We start from the raw sequence: 17,024 nt of genomic DNA on the forward strand, positions 1-17,024 counted from the left end.
GCATATTGGTAAAATTATAAAGAAAGAAATAAAAGCTAAGTTTTCAAATGTATGACCTTATCTACCTTCTTAGAAAAATCAATTTAGTAGTCAAAGTATATCTGGTAAAACCCACAGTGTACCATCTAGCCACTTAGTCTTTTAGGGGCATTAGAATTTTTGTTTCACAAATAGCCCAAGAATGGTTTAGCATCTGAAAGACTACCTGCTGGGGTCTAGTGAAGGATGGCCTTGAGGCAGAAACAGTGAAAATCTGCAACCCAACTACAAATCAGAGGCAGAAACTGTAACCTAACAGTAAAATGAGACACTGTGAAATCAAGAATACAGCTTTAGAGATGATTTATGGCAACAAAACAATAAAAGGGGGCCAGCTGGAGGGGGTAAATGAGAAAACAAATTAAACTGAATTTTGAAAAAATAGACACCACTGCTACATATTAAAAGATGAAGCTACTTTAATAACTAACCTATTTAGAAAAACAAAACATGTCTTGAATAAATAATTTTTAACTGAAAACTAGGCACTTAATTTCTGAATAGCAAACTTATATGATCTGATGGGTTTACATTTATTCATCTCAGATGAATATGATGAAATGCCTACCGTAAGAGATCAACTACACATCTATTTTCTTTTAAATCCATTCAAGTCATGATTACAAATCTTTTGCCAGTGATAGTAAATCCATAGCCAGAAACTTCATTATAGATCATTATTTAAAGCCCATCTTTCAACCATTATCACAAGGTATGAAAATAGAGTGAAAGATGCAGAAAACACATACTTAAAAGGTGTGTGTGTGTGTGTGTGTGTGTGTGTGTGTGTGTGTCTGTGTGTGTGTTTAAAGCAAAGACAAATATGCAGCAGAGACCATGCAAAGTTCAAAATCTTTACTATATTTATTATCTGGTCCTTTACAGGAAAAGTTTGTTGACGATGGTCTAGGTCAAACACATCATGGTAAAGGAAGTTTGACTAAAATTAAGCAGCACCATTTCATTAAACACTTCATCTTCTAACATCTTGGATATTAGCAACACAGAGGAATATTTCTTTTTGCTTGTTTATGACTGACTCAGCCTACTTACATTTGGAGACACTCCGTATTTGGGTACCAGTTGCATAACAAGGACTTGAAACCAAAATTGTAACCAGATGGCCAACCATCCAAGAATTTTTATTATTAACAATAGAGGCTTTCAGATTCCAACTAACCAAGAACCAGGAGGGGTGATTAAACAGGTATCTTGGGCACAGATACAACATTATGTTAGCATGGGGAGTGGGGTCCTAACCATTTTGCATTCCTCTGTCTCATGCTTGCTGGGTCATATTTCCTGTAAGAAATGTCTAGACATGTAACTGCAAGGTATCATCAGATATCCTCTGTTAATCCAGCCTCATCTGTGACTGCATAAACCTCCCTGTTCTAACTGGAAAGGTTCCCACTGTGGCTTAATTTTCATTTATTGTCTTCTGCATGATACTTGTGAGTGGCAGATAATCTTTCTGACTGGTTAGTGTGACTTTGTCTCCTATTTGCAAAACTTTGTGCTGGGTTGTTATATTTTGCCAACTTACTGTTGAATGGATCTTCCACAAATTAAGGCTGGATTTACTTCAAAGCAAAGTCCACTCATTTCCTGATTCTTCAGGCATAATCTCTTGTCATTGGATCCATGACCTCAGATCACTCTTTATGGCCTTATTATAGCCTTGTCTATACTGCCTCACACAACCAAAACATCTCTTCAACTGTGGCAATTCTCTAGCCTAGAAGATCTTCATGGGCTGACCACCTCTCAGGACAAGAGGATCTCTTAACTTACAAGCACAGAGTAATTTTCTAAGGAAGACAATCTTCCTAGGATTATATTGCCCAGAAGGAAAGAGATAGTTAAAAAAGACAAGACAAGGAAAAAAAAAAAAACAGAAAAAAAAAACCCCTTTATTTTGAAATAACCTTAGATTTACAGAAGAGTTGCACTCAGGTTCTTAGGTTAGCATCTTATATAACTATGGTATGTTAAAAAATTAAGAATTTAATATTGGTACAATATTAAATCACAGATTTCATTCAGATTTCACCATTTTACCACTAACAGTCTTTTTCTGTCACAGCATCCAAACCAAGATACCATGTTGCATTTATTTCTCCAATCTGGGAGAGTTACTCAGTCTTTGCTTGTCTTTCATTTCCTTGGCACTTTTGAAGAGTTCTGGTAGGTATTTTGTAGAGTGGCCCTCAAATTCTTTTCTCATGATTGGACTGGGTTTACATGTTTGGGGAAAGAACATTCTAGAGGTGCTTTACCCATCTCACTACATTACATCACTGCATGATATTAACATGATTAGCACATGTGGTGCTAAATTTGGTCACTGAGTAAGGTAGTCCAAGGTAGGAGATAGATGGGTTCCAGGTTGGACATTTACAATCAGTCAGCCTCCTCTTTGCCTTTCCTGAGATAAGAGATAGGTGGGCTGCAGTTGAGGAATTTACAACCAGCTCCCCATTTGCTCTTGGAAATGGAAGTAACAACAGACACTGGGTAAATAGCTAGTCTTGTCTCTTGTTAACACATGATTATTGTTAAGGCAATAATCATGGCAAGGACAAAGAGAGGCAAAGATCCTCCTGAGTAAAAGATAAGAGAGACACTATACATGTTCAGAAAGGCTCCTTAAAGTCAAAAGTCAAAGGATGATTCGAGGCCATAATGAGTCTTGCTTCTCCCAGAGGCCTTCACTTCAAGATCCATCTTGACTGCGTGCACACCCCAAGGCAGGGTCCCAAGTAGGTCAGGTGTGGAAAACGAAATCAGAAGGTCTTCCTTGGTCTGAAGGAAGACTAAGGTCAGTTAGTCTTAAGACTGACCGGAAGAACTGCCTTTATATAAATGATTTAACACCACTCTTTATAGTGTTCCTCCTCACTAGGGGGGATGCCCACACCCTTTTTCTTCAGTAGGGAACCTCTGCCTTGCTTCTATCTCAACTAAACAAACTGTTTCTCTATGTGCTCTCCCACTTATTCTGCTATGTCTTTAATAATAAACTTTGTATCTGGTATTTATAGTTTCTGCCTCTGTGATAAACACATTTTTCACTGGGGACAAAGATCCAGGGAAAATTAGCTTCCAGCCCTTGCTGCCTTGGTGGCTAGGATTCCAAGTTTTCATCCAGGGTACCCAGGATCAATTCCTGGGCAGGAAATTAAGATTTGACTTCATGCCACCTAACGCTGCTGCCTTGCTGAGATTAGTATCTGCCAAGTTTATCCACAGGAAAATGTTCTATCTGTTATAAGACATTTTTCAACAGTCTTCTCCTATCATCCCTTCAGGACTCTCCATTTGTCTCACAGATTCTGGATATGGGTCATATCTCCCATGTGCTGTTTAAAATGCCTAGACTAAGACATCAATTGCACTTAAAAAAAAAAAGTCATTAAAGTTATAAAACTCATGGCTTACAACTCATTTGCCAAGGGTAACACATCTATAGCAAGTACATTTATTTCAGAAAACTACTTTAGTTTTCCAAACTTGAAGAACTCAATAACAAAATCCATACCCACGCCCACCCTACCTTGCCAAACAATTAGCAAATCACAAAAAGAGAAGAATTTTCTTCTTGGAGGAGAAAATATATGCACAAATTTAAGAAATTTCCTTGGATCTAGAAAATCGAAACCTAGGAATCCAATCTACAGAAAAAATCTTGTGTGTGTAAACTCATATGTACATGGATATGCAACATACACAGTTATGAAAAACAAAAATAAGACTGGGAAAATCTTCAAGGTACTATTAAATAAAGGACCAAAAAAACTAGAGAAGTATGTATAATATAATCCAATTAAAAAAATAAGATATATACAAACATGTATAAATGTACTGAAAGGAATGGAAGGTAACATGACAAAGGGACAAGGGTAGGGTGAGAGAACAAATGAGAACTTCTGTGTTTTGCTGTCCATAGAGCAATATCATTAAAATCACTTATAACAAAAATATACTTCTATAAAAAAGAAAATCTATGAAAGTAGCCAAGTAAATGTACTACAAATTATTTTTAAAAGAATATCCTTTATACGTCATAGCTCAGTTGGAAAAGAATCCTCCTGCAATGCAGGAGACTCCAGTTCGATTCCTGGTTCGGGAAGATCCACTGGAGAAGGGATAGGCTACCTGCTCCAGTATTCTTGGGCTTTCCTTGTGGCTCAGCTGGTAAAGAATCCGCCTGCAATGTGGGAGACCTGGGTTCAATCCCTGGGTTGGGAAGATCCCCTGGAGAAGGGAAAGGCTACCCACTCTAGTATTCTGGCCTGGAGAATGCCATGGACTGTATAGTCCATGGGATCACAAAGAGTCAGACACGAATGAGCAATTTTCACTTCACTTCACTCATAAGTGCACACCTATGTTCATAGCAGCATTATTCATAATAGCTAAGCTGTGGAGGCAAACCAAGTATCTGTTGACAGATGAATGGATACATAAAATGTGGAATATATATATAATTGAATATTATTCAGCATGACAATGAAGGAAATTCTGATACATGCTACAGAATGGGTGTCCTTGAAGCCATTATGCTAAGTGAAATATGTCAGCTAAAAAACACAAATACCTTATGATTCCATTTATGTGAGTTACATAGAGTAGTCAAAACTGGGGACAGAAATTAGAGTAGTGGTGCCAGGGACTAGAGGAATGGAAGAACGAAGTTACTATTTCACAAAAGTTAAGTTTTATAAAATCAAAGAGTTCTATGGAAGGATGGTTGTCATAGCACTACAACAATCAGATCAGATCAGATCAGTCGCTCAGTCGTGTCCGACTCTTTGCGACCCCATGAATTGCAGCACGCCAGGCCTCCCTGTCCATCACCAACTCCCGGAGTTCACTCAAACTCACGTCCATCGAGTCAGTGATGACATCCAGCCATCTCATCCTCTGTCGTCCCCTTCTCCTCTTGCTCCCAATCCCTCCCAGCATCAGAGTCTTTTCCAATGAGTCAACTCTTCGCATGAGGTGGCCAAAGTACTGGAGTTTCAGCTTTAGCATCATTCCTTCCAAAGAAATCCCAGGGCTGATCTCCTTCAGAATGGACTGGTTGGATCTCCTTGCAGTCCAAGGGACCCTCAAGAGTCTTCTCCAACACCACAGTTCAAAAGCATCAATTCTTCAGCGCTCAGCCTTCTTCACAGTCCAACTCTCACATCCATACATGACCACAGGAAAAACCATAGCCTTGACTAGACGAACCTTTGTTGGCAAGTAATGTCTCTGCTTTTGAATATGCTATCTAGGTTGGTCATAACTTTCCTTCCAAGGAGTAAGCGTCTTTTAATTTCATGGCTGCAGTCACCATCTGTAGTGATTTTGGAGCCCAGAAAAATAAAGTGTGACACTGTTTCTACTGTTTCCCCATCTATTTCCCATGGAGTGATGGGACTGGATGCCATGATCATCATTTTCTGAATGTTGAGCTTTAAAGCCAACTTTTTCACTCTCCACTTTCACTTTCATCAAGAGGCTTTTTAGTTCCTCTTCACTTTCTGCCATAAGGGTGGTGTGATCTGCATATCTGAGGTTATTGAGATTTCTCCCAGCAATCTTGATTCCAGCTTGTGTTTCTTCCAGTCCAGCGTTTCTCATGATGTACTCTGCATAGAAGTTAAATAAGCAGGGTGACAATATACAGCCTTGACATACTCCTTTCCCAATTTGGAACCAGTCTGTTGTTCCATGTCCAGTTCTAACTGTTGCTTCCTGACCTGCATACAAATTTCTCAAGAAGCAGATCAGGTGGTCTGGTATTCCCATCTCTTTCAGAATTTTCCACAGTTTATTGTGATGCACACAGTCAAAGGCTTTGGCATAGTCAATAAAGCAGAAATAGATGCTTTTCTGGAACTCTCTTGCTTTTTCCATGATCCAGCGGATGTTGGCCATTTGATCTCTGGTTCCTCTGCCCTTTCTAAAACCAGCTTGAACATCTGGAAGTTCACGGTTCACATATTGCTGAAGCCTGGCTTGGAGAATTTTGAGCATTACTTTTCTAGCGTGTGAGATAAGTGCAATTGTGCGGTAGTTTGAGCATTCTTTAGCATTGCCTTTCTTTGGGATTGGAATGAAAACTGACCTTTTCTAGTCCTGTGGCCACTGCTGAGTTTTCCAGATTTGCTGGCATATTGAGTGCAGCACTTTCACAGCATCATCTTTCAGGATTTGGAATAGCTCAACTGGAATTCCATCACCTCCACTAGCTTTGTTCATAGTGATTTTTTCTAAGGCCCACTTGACTTCACATTCCAGGATGTCTGGCTCTAGGTCAGTGATCACACCATCGTGATTATCTGGGTCGTGAAGATCTTTTTTTGTACATTTCTTCTGTGTATGGAATATACTTAATGCTAGTGAGGGCTTCCCTGGGGACTCTGTGGTAAAGAATCCACCTGCCAGTGCAGGAGCCTGGGGTTCAATCCCTGGGTGGGGAAGATCTCCTGGAGAAGGAATGGCAACCCACTTCAGTATTCTTGCCTGGGAAATCCCATGGACAGAGGATCCTGGCAGGCTACAGTCCCAGGGGTCACAAAAGAGTGGACATGACTTAGAAAATTACAATACCAATGAACTATACACTTAAAATAGGTAAGATGTTAAAGTTTTTATTATCCATTTAAACAAAAAAGTAACTAAAAAAACATATTTCTTGCTTAATAAAGAAAAAATAAATATTAATGCATTCAACTGCCTACTTAGCATCTCCACTAGTATGTCTAAGAACTAATTAACACTTGACACACCCAAATCTGACTCTGTTATTTCCCAACTCTCACTCAAAATAAACTGCCTTTACCATCTTCTCCACCTCAGTAAATAGCAACCTCATCTGTGCTTAGGACTAAAAGCTTGGAAGTATTCTAAATTCCTCTTGTTTTCTCTCCCACTCTATATCCTACTGAAAGTCGTTCAGTTGTGTCTGACTCTTTGCAACCCCATAGACTATACAGTCCATTGAATTCTCCAGGCCAGAATACTAGAGTGGGTAGTCTTTCCCTTCTCCAGGGGATCTTCCCAACCCACGGATCAAACCCAGGTCTCCTGCATTGCAGGCAGATTCTTTACCAGCTGAGCCACAAGGGAAGCCCAAGAATAGTGGAGTGGGTAGCCTATCCCTTTTCCAGCAGATCTTCCCGACCCAGGAATCAAACCAGGGTCTCCTGCATTGCAGGAGGATTCCTTAGCAACTGAGCTATCAGGGAAGCCCAAAAAGGGATGTAACCACCAGGAAATTCTGTTGACTCTATCATCTACCATTCCCACCTGCACAGCTACTATTCTGGTCTAAATTACCACAACCATTGACTGGATTACAACAAGACCCTCCATCTGGTCTCTCTGCACCCACCCTTGTTCTCAGTATGTGTGTCCTTAGTCGCTCAGTTGTGTCTGACTCTTTGTGACTCCATGGACTATAGCCTGCCTGGCTCCTGTGTCCACTGCATTTTTCAGGCAAGAATACTGGAGTGGGTTGCCATTTCCTCCTCCAAGGGATCTTCCCAACCTAGGGATCAAACCTGTGTCTCCTGCAGCTCTTGCATTGGAGGCAGATTCTTTACTGCTGAGCCATGGGGGAAAGTACTGTACTCAGTACATGTTTTCAAAGATGCCAGACAGTCCCTTTTAAAACCCAACTCAGATCATGTCATCCCTGTGCTTAATATTCTTCAACAGCTCCACATTTCACTCCATAGTTTAACAACTGAACTGTTAATTGCAGCTGACAGGCTTTACATGATCTGGTCTTCAGTCCCTTTAGCAATGACCTCATCGCCTAGTATTACCCCTTTGCTCACTACAATCTAGTCACACTGGTGCCCTGCTATTCCTGCAACAGGAAAAGCATGCTTTATAGGAATTGGTTTAGCTGTTTTTTGCTGCAATGCTCTTCCCCCAGATTAACTGCTTTCTTTTCACATCTTGGCTCAAATTGCATCTTGTCAACATGGGCTACCCTGACCACTCTTATCTAGTATAACTGCTACTCAAAGTTATAGCAGTTATACTTAACTGTTATAATATATAGTTATCAGTTCAGTTCAGTTGCTCAGTCATGTCCGACTCTTTGCGACCCCATGGACTGCAGCATGATAGGCTTCCCTGTCCATCACCAACTCCCGGAGCTTGCTCAAACTCATATCCATTGAGTCGGTGATACATCCAACCATCTTATCCTCTGTCGACCCCTTCTCCTCCTCTGTTCAATCTTTCCCAGCATCAGGTTTTTCCCCAAAGAGTCAGTTTTTCGCATACGGTGGCCAAAGTACTGGAGTTTCAGCTTCAACATCAGTCCTTCCAATGAGTATTCAGGACTGATTCCTTTTAAATGGACTGGTTGGATCTCCGTGCAGGCCAAGGGACTCTCAAGAGTCTTCTCCAACACCATAGTTCAAAAGCATCAATTCTTTGGTGTTCAGCTTTCTTTATACTCCAACTCTCACATCTGTAAATGACTACTGGAAAAATCATAGCTTTGATTGGACGGCCCTTTGTTGGAAAGTAATGTTTATGCTTTTTAATATGCTGTCTAGGTTGGTCATAACTTTTCTTCTAAGGAGCCAGCATCTTTTAATTTCATGGCTGCAGTCACCATCTGAAGTGATTTTGGAGCCCCCAAAATAAAATCTGTTACTGTTTCCACTGTTTCCCCATCTATTTGCCATGAAGTAATGGGACCAGATGCCATGATCTTAGTTTTCTGAATGTTGAGTTTTAAGTCAACTTTTTCATTCTACTCTTTCACTTTCACCAAGAGGCTCTTTAGTTTTTCCTCGCTTTCTGCGTAAGGATGGTGTCATCTGCATATCTGAGGTTATTGATACTTCTCCTGGCAATCTTGATTCCAGTTTGTGCTTCATCCAGGCCAGCATTTTGCATGATATTCTCTGCATTTAAGTTTAATAAGCAGGGTGACAATACACAGCCTTGACGTACTCCCTTACCTATTTGGAACCAGTTTGTTGTTCCATGTCCAGCTCTAACCATTGCTTCTTGACCTGCATACAGATTTCTCAGGAGGCAGGTAAGGTGGTCTGGTATTCCCCTCTCTTAAAGATTTTTCTGGGGTTTGTTGTGATCTACACAGTCAAAGGCTTTGGTGTAGTCAATAAAGCAGAAGTAGATGTTTTTCTGGAACTCTCTTGCATTTTCTATGATCCAAAGTATGTTAACAATTTGATCTCTGGTTCCTCTGCCTTTTCTAAATCCAACTTGAATATCTGGAAGTTCTCCGTTCGTGTACTGCTGAAGCCTGGTTTGGAGAATTTTGAGCATTACTTTGCTAGTGTGTAAGATAAGTGAAATTGCATAGTAGTTTGAACATTCTTTGGCATTGCCTTTCTTTGGGATTGGAATGAAAACTGACCTTTTCCAGTCCTGTGGCCACTGCTGAGTTTTCCACATTTGCTGGCATATTGAGTGCAGCGCTTTCACAGCATCATCTCATTGTTTTCCTCTGTCTCTTTGCTATGATCACTGAGGAAGGCTTTCTTATCTCTCCGTGCTATTCTTTGGAAATCTGCGTTCAAATAGGTACATCTTTCCTTTTCTCCTCTTCTTTTCTCAGCTATTTCTATGGCCTCCTCAGACAACCATTTTGCCTTGTTGCATTTCTTTCTCTTGGGGATGGTCTTGCTCACTGCCTCCTGTACAATGTCACAAACCTCCATCCATAGCTCTGCAGGCACTCTGTCTATCATGTCTAATCCCTTGAATCTGTTTGTCACTTCCACTGTATAATTGTAAGGGATTTGATTTAGGTGATACCTGAATGGTCTCGTGGTTTTCCCTTCTTTCTTCAACTTAAATCTGAATTTGGCAATAAGGAGTTCATGATCTGAGCCACAGTCATCTCCGGGTCTTGTTTTTGCTGACGGTATAGAGCTTCTCCATCTTTGGCTGCAAAGAATATAATCAATCTGATTTCAGTATTGACCATCTGGTGATGTCCATGTGCAGAGTCTTCTCTTGTGTTGTTGGAAGAGGGTGTTTGCTATGACCAATGCGTTCTCTTGACAAAACTCTGTTAGCCTTTGCTCTGCTTCATTTTGTGCTCCAAGGTCAAATTTGGCTGTTACACCAGGTATCTCTTGACTTCCTACTTTTGCATTCCAGTCCCCTATAATAAAAAGGACATCTTTTTTTGGTGTTAGTTCTAGAACGTCTTATAGGTCTTCATAGAACTGCTCAACTTCAGCTTCTTCGGCATTAGTGGTTGGGGCATAGACTTGAATTACTGTGATATTGAATGGTTTGCCATTCAATATATAGTTATAGTTAACTGGTATAATATATATATTATATAGTGAGCTGCTATATATATATATATATATATATATAATATATATAGTTAACTGCTGTAAGATCTAGTTAACTGTTATAACTGCTTTACACATTGTACCCCCTCCCATAGTATTTATCACCTTCTAACAAACTGCTTTATTTATTTTGTTAATTGTCTCTCTGCCCTGGTTAGAATGTAAGCCCTAGGAACATCTCATGAACATCCCCTGCCAAATTAAGTAGATGTTCAGTAACTAACTGTTGAAGGAATAAATTCTAGACAGTTTAGGCAAGTTTCTCTTCATCTGCTTACATTTTCATTTTCTATTTCATGAGAAGTGTTTTCTAAATTCCAACAATAAGGAAAGATGGAGCTGCTTGAGAACTCAATCTATACAAAATTTCAAACATTTCCATTCTGAGGTAAAATTTAAACATTCCAAGTTATTTATATACAAATTCTAAATGTCTAGGGGAGGGGGAAACTTTACCCAATTCATCTTCCTGAATCCAGGAGATTTCTAAACATCTGGAATTGTGGAACTATCTAGATGTTTGTCTTGATTAAAAAAAAAAATGTAGCAACAAAAAGTCCCAGCAATGGACTGAAATATTTTCTGTAATTTTATTTACATTTATTAGACCAACTAAAATGAACTACAGCTGCCAGTGTTTCAGACTCAGCATCTGATACTACCTAAAATTATAGAATAGCATAGAGTTGAACTGTTAGGAAAAGTAGATTGCTTCAGATCTTTGAAATTCAAAAGTAATATGAACTTAAAATAAGCCTTGAAGGTAGGTAACTGTAGATATTCCTTATTTTTAAAGGTTCCATTGTGTGGGGAAATTAACAAGATGGCACCAGTCAAGGTCTCTCAACCCATGCTCTCAAGCCCCTCTCACCCCATGTTCTATAAGCAATGACTCTGCACGGTTATGTATGGCTGAGATCACTTACAGAACTGCATGCGTGTCATGAGGTACTAGCTTGGTTACGGGCTACTTTTTGCGGTACACCTGTAAGAACTTCACCCTGGAAGCCCTGGCTGCTGCTGCATCAGTCTACACTGGAGTGACATCATGGTTACGTCATATGAGTTTATGTTATGGCTATTTATGGTTATGTTATGACTGCTGCTACAGATGCTGCATTGGCCAGAAGAGAGGCTGTATTATGGCTGCCATGCCAGCCAGGAGAGAATATTCATGTCTGTACTTCCTACGGCTCCTCAAGTCTCCTTCCAGCCTCTTACCTCGAGCCTTGCCTACCCTGGATTCAGCAAACAGTGTGGTCAGTGTGAACAGCAAGACATCTGGTGTAACAAATAGGATCAGCAGTACACACTGCTTTATGCTACAAATAAAATATGTATAAAGGTAACTGTTACTACTGTATCTAAGGCAAATCCAGCAATATATGTAATGACATAAAATAAATGCAGCCTCTGAAAACACAAAAATGATTTGTTTTCAAACTAGTAACAGTTTATTTTCCTGAAACATGTTTCATAATTTTATTAAAATTTTTGCTACTCAAAAGTAATGGAAACGTTAATAAAATTTGTAAAGACTGCTATAGTGACTAATCCTTTCAAAGTTAACAACTCACTAAGACTGAGTTCCAGTTTTGATGGAAGTTTTGAGCTTATAGATGAGGCCCACAATCATGGTACCTGTTATATATATGTACATATGCTGCGGCTACTGTTCAGTCGCTCAGTCATATCCAATTCTGCAATTCCATGGATTGTAGCCTGTCAGGCTTCTCTAGCCATGGTACTTCCCAGGCAAGAATACTGGAGTGGCTTGCCATTTCCTTTTTCAGGGGATCTTCCCGACCCAGGGATCCAACCTGCATCTCCTGCATTGGCAAGAGGATTCCTTCCCCTGAGCCACCTGGAAAGCCCAATACAGCAGACTGCATATATCGCTGCAATTCAATCATGAGTTCTAGGGGTCTGAATCCCACTCCCCACTTTCAGAGTGACCATGTGTTAGGTGCCATGAATCCCCACACAGAAAGTGCTGAAATCACATTCCACCATGCCTTCTGGGTTGGTGCTGGGGCTGCTTGATCAGTGTGTTCTGTTGTGCTTTGGTATAACGTTATTTTGGGTAGAGACCAAACTTCCTCTGCATCATCCTGCGTGGGCAAGGGAGCTAGAGGCAGTTTTTCCACCCCCAACCATACACTGATGGAGGTTCCCCTTTTGGCGATAGTTAACAAAGAATGTTGGTCAAGATTACAGAAAAACTCTTGCTATTTAAAGCACAAAAAAACTACTCTGTGTCTACAGCCATGACCAAAGCGGAAGGTGAGAGTAAAGACAAACCACAATCAATTACATGTTGTTCTTTTGCCTACTTGCAAAGGGCAGCTCTAGTCGACACCATTTGAGCTGGAGGAGGTTCATAGCCTGCTGTGCTTTATCGGATAAAGTGCTGCTAATTTATTTGTTGTTCAGTGGCTAGGTTATGTTTTACTCTTTGGGACCCCATGGACTGCAGCAAGCCAGGCTTCCCTATCCTTGACTATCTCTCAGAGTTTGCTCAAATTCATGTTCATTGATTCTATGATGTTATCCAGTTTATAATAACACCCATTTCTTGGTTCCTTCTTCTTTATAACCAAGTGGAAGAAGCTGAGCCCTAGATTTATCAAAACATCCTGCGTTACTGCTGTAGTGACAATGAGAAATATACCTCAAAAGCTGTCCAAGCTAATCAAGTAAGCGCTGAGTTTTGAAGTCATCACACTTTTTACCAGAGTCTAAGGTTTATAACAGTTTTAAGTTTTGAAACTGATGAAAATACCATGAAAGACCTCTAAGTATATTAATGTGCAGATGGGCCTGCTAACTGGTATTAGATTTCCCCTTAGGATCTGATCAGATGCTGCACACATGCGCACCTAGGCAACTTTCCTTGATCCCCAGAAGCATAACATATGGCTGTTTCTGGTCCAGTTGTACTAGTTTTACAGCTAGTTTACTAAACACGCCCTTGGGCTTTCCAGGTGCCACTAATGGTAAAGAACCTACCTGCCAATGCAGGAGACATGAGATGGGTGTTCAATCCCTGGATCAGGAAGATCCTCTGAAGGAGGGCATGATAACCCACTCCAGTATTCAAGCCTGGAGAATCCCATGGACAGAGGAGTCTAGAAGACTAGAGTCCATTGGGTTGCAAAGAGTTGGACACAACTGAAGCAACTTAGCACATATGCAAACACACCTTTCCAGAAATTTAAACATTCTTCAGGGTACCTCTGTCATACAACTCTCATTTGCCTAGGTTCAAATCCTGGCTTTACCATTTAATAGTTGGGTGACTGACTTACATAAATTTCTTTATCTGTAAATGAGAATTCATAGAATTTACAATAGTACCCCTCTTATAAGGTTGCTGTGAAAATTATGATTTAATTCTAGTGAAAATACTAGAGCAGTAGCTAGCACATGATAATTGCTATATAACTATTTGCTATTATTTTTATAACCCATATAATACTCACAGCTGTGTAACTGTCAGGGTAGTGGATCAGGGGACCAGATCTTTACTCTCTCCTCACTCTAATCTCTTAAGGCCCTTCCCTTTTGCCTCCGCCTATGCCTGGCATTCTTATATTTACCCTTACCAAGGCCTGAATTTTGATTTACCAGCACTTGCTCATGCTTGCTTACTAGCAGCTGCCATTTGTTTCAGTGTCTCTGCTATTTTCAGGGATTCCCAATAGGCCATTTTGGATAAATTATGACCAGTTAATGACTCTTTTGCAAATTAATACAATAATGAATTATTTACAAATAAGTGGCCTGGTACATTAAACATAACAGTATTAGTAATGACAATGTGATATCTGATTTTTTTTTTTTTTTTTGGCTGCCCCATGAGGCTTGTGAGATCTAAGTTTCCTGACCAGGAATTGAACCTCAGCAGTCAAAGTGAAGAGTCTTAACCACTGGACTGCAGGGAATTCCTTGAGCCTGACATTTGACGCAGAGTAGAATTTACTGTAGATTATTTCAATCCCAAACAATTTAATGATTAATCTTCACCTTTTATCATGATTATAAATACATATCCTGGATTCCATAACTTTTTTCATTTTCCTTCCATTTTACATTACTCACAATCACTAGTTTTTAACAATCATTTTCTGAAAAGCACCTTTAACTGCCCATAACCCCTTAAATTCAGTATTTAATAGCTCTCATCTTTATGCCTCCAAAGTACAAACTGGTTTTATAAGCTCTGAGAATATCCAATGGTCAACTGCAAAATGAATAACAAAACCTTCTACTTTAGTCTTTTTTTCTTTGGTTCCTCCTTACAGGTACTAAGCGATAACTCCCTAATTAAAAGTGCCAGGTACTCTGCTAATTACTGGGGACAGGAGGACAAATAAGACATAATTCTTACCCTTGGCTAATTTTGAAAGAGATATGTATAGTCCCATAGGTGTCAGTCCCCTTGCCCCCATCCCTTTGCTAACTGCCATTAGGAGGCAACTGGACCATTTACCCTATCAGCAATGGCAGAGGATGGAAAGGAGAGAATTAGTAAGGGACTGACTTAAGAAGGGAGGGACAGAGAGGAGGAAAGGACAACGCTTACTTAGGCTCCTGACTAACTGTCAGGGAAACAGTGCCTTTCATTTTAAGAATGCAAGAAGATTAGAGTTCTGCATGCAATATTTTAGGAGTCTGTGAGACTGTGCAGGAAGAACAGTCTGCCCTGTTCACTCATTAGGTTTGGCCAATCTTAACACTCCACCTGCCTCATTTTCCAATCTCATTGTTAAACTTTTCAGATATATTCCCTCTGAAATTTTCTTTAAAATATCATTTCAATGCTTGTTAAGGTAAAGGGGAAGGAAAAGCCTATTTGCCCCATGCAAGGTCAGTTAAAAGAGACTCTGACCTGTTTTTTTTTTTTTTTGGTCCCAGTAATTATGGGTTAATCACTTGTCTTTCTTCAGAAGGGCTGATTTCCTTAATTTTATCAGTAACAATAACAAATATCAGTCAAGGGATTAGGCTGGAGGGAGGGAAAATGCACTTATGGAGAGCAAGGCCAAGTTTCTGGGTGTTTGTGGGTTCCTTCAGGACTCCACAGGGCTCACAGAAGTCCATTGAAGAACCCAGGTGAAAAGTAACAGCAGTCTTCACAGGAGGTGTCACATGTCCTAGGAAAACTTTCACCAAAGTGTGTCCTGTGAAAAAGATCTCTCAATTCCCCCCCTACCACTCCACCACAACCAACCAACTAATCATGATTCGATATGAAATATTTGTGACTTGCCAAATTTGACAGTTTTATCTTGCAGACTCATGATACCAATAGGCATATTGAGGCATCAAGAGCCCTACAGTAAAAAACGAAAACAAAAACCTGTTTAACTTTGAACCCAATTTATGTCCAGGAAACATTTTTATCATTTATTACAAGTGAAAATCTCATGGCGCTTAGAACACATTTTGGGACAAATTACCCCAGGGACTCCTCCAGTTCTAACAACTATTGTTCAGGCTACTTCCCATATTTTCCTAACTCCACTGCTCCTGACTTCCTGATAATCCTTTTGGCTGCCCACATGACCATAACTCTCAAATTATGAACTGAAACTCCAGCCTGGCCTTGGCTTTTAGACATGACCCTACTGTCCCCAGCTTCAATGCTGCACAATCCCACAATGTGCTGACCACAAAAGCAGCGTTAGGGTCAGATCCAGGATGCTTGAGTCCTGCACATGGAATCTAAAACTGGAGTAGCCTTCAGCTTAAAAAAAAAAAATTAGATGAAATGACATTGTGTAATTCTGCCATTCTACTTCTACTTCCTTTCCATTCTCTCCATCTCTCTTCCTCTCACCTACAAAATCCCACAGCCCAGCAGACAAATGCGCACTATTTAGTAAACAGTTCAATCCCTGGGTAGGGAAGATACCCTGAAGAAGGAAATGGCAAGCCATTCCAGTATTTTTGCCTGGGAAATCCCATGGACAGAGGAGCCTGGAGGGCTACAGTCCATGGACTGGCAAAAGAGCTGGATACAACTTAGCAACTAAACAACAACAAGGCATTTTAGTGTCCATGACAAAGATGAGTCAACTGAGGTGGTGTTAAGTGACTAGGCTGGTGATAGATGTCATATCTACATATAGTTCGTAAGTACCTTCTGGGCAGGGACTCTAGCTGATTATCTTTTGGTTTTCACTCAGCAAGTAACAAAGTGATTACATCTGTTATAGTATAGCTATTAGCCCTGACTCTGTGCCTCTATTTCAACGAATACTGTGCAGCCAGGAGCTTCCAAATACCCAAGACATTAAAAAAAAAAAAAAAAAAAAAACATACTAGATTAAGAAAAATGCAAGAGTGAGAATCTTAGTTGGAGTCACTGAACATAGACAGACTCCCAGACTTCCCTTTTCCCAGCTTTGAACCACCTCCTTACTTGTTCTTCAGTCTTTTGATTTCCGTTATCTTTGCTCTAGGATAAGTCTCTTTAGTAGACTCTTAGATATTCCCTCTGGAAACCAATAGGTAGAGTCCCTTAGGCTCACTCCATGCTAGTCTAGTCTTGCTTAGCTTTCAGCTACACAGCTGTCGCTTCTGCTAAACCTGACCCAGGCCTCTCCAATAAGGCGCTTCCACATA

General features: G+C 40.1%; 1 protein-coding gene across 11 annotated transcripts in view; it reads right to left on the reverse strand.

The window, feature by feature from the left end:
• Positions 1 to 17,024, reverse strand: part of FGD4 (FYVE, RhoGEF and PH domain containing 4) — a 243,680-nt gene that overhangs the window by 92,851 nt on the left and 133,805 nt on the right. The window contains exon 1 of one of the 11 annotated variants that reach the window (XM_059887009.1): positions 9,844 to 16,995. The exons of the other annotated variants lie outside the window; for them this stretch is intronic. The gene's annotated coding sequence lies outside the window, so the exon portion shown is untranslated. Of the gene's footprint in view, positions 1 to 9,843; positions 16,996 to 17,024 lie in introns of those variants that run through there. 11 annotated transcript variants of the gene reach the window in all.

The sequence above is a fragment of the Bos taurus genome, chromosome 5 (genome assembly GCF_002263795.3).
Source record: "Bos taurus isolate L1 Dominette 01449 registration number 42190680 breed Hereford chromosome 5, ARS-UCD2.0, whole genome shotgun sequence".
Classification (NCBI taxonomy): domain Eukaryota; kingdom Metazoa; phylum Chordata; class Mammalia; order Artiodactyla; family Bovidae; genus Bos; species Bos taurus.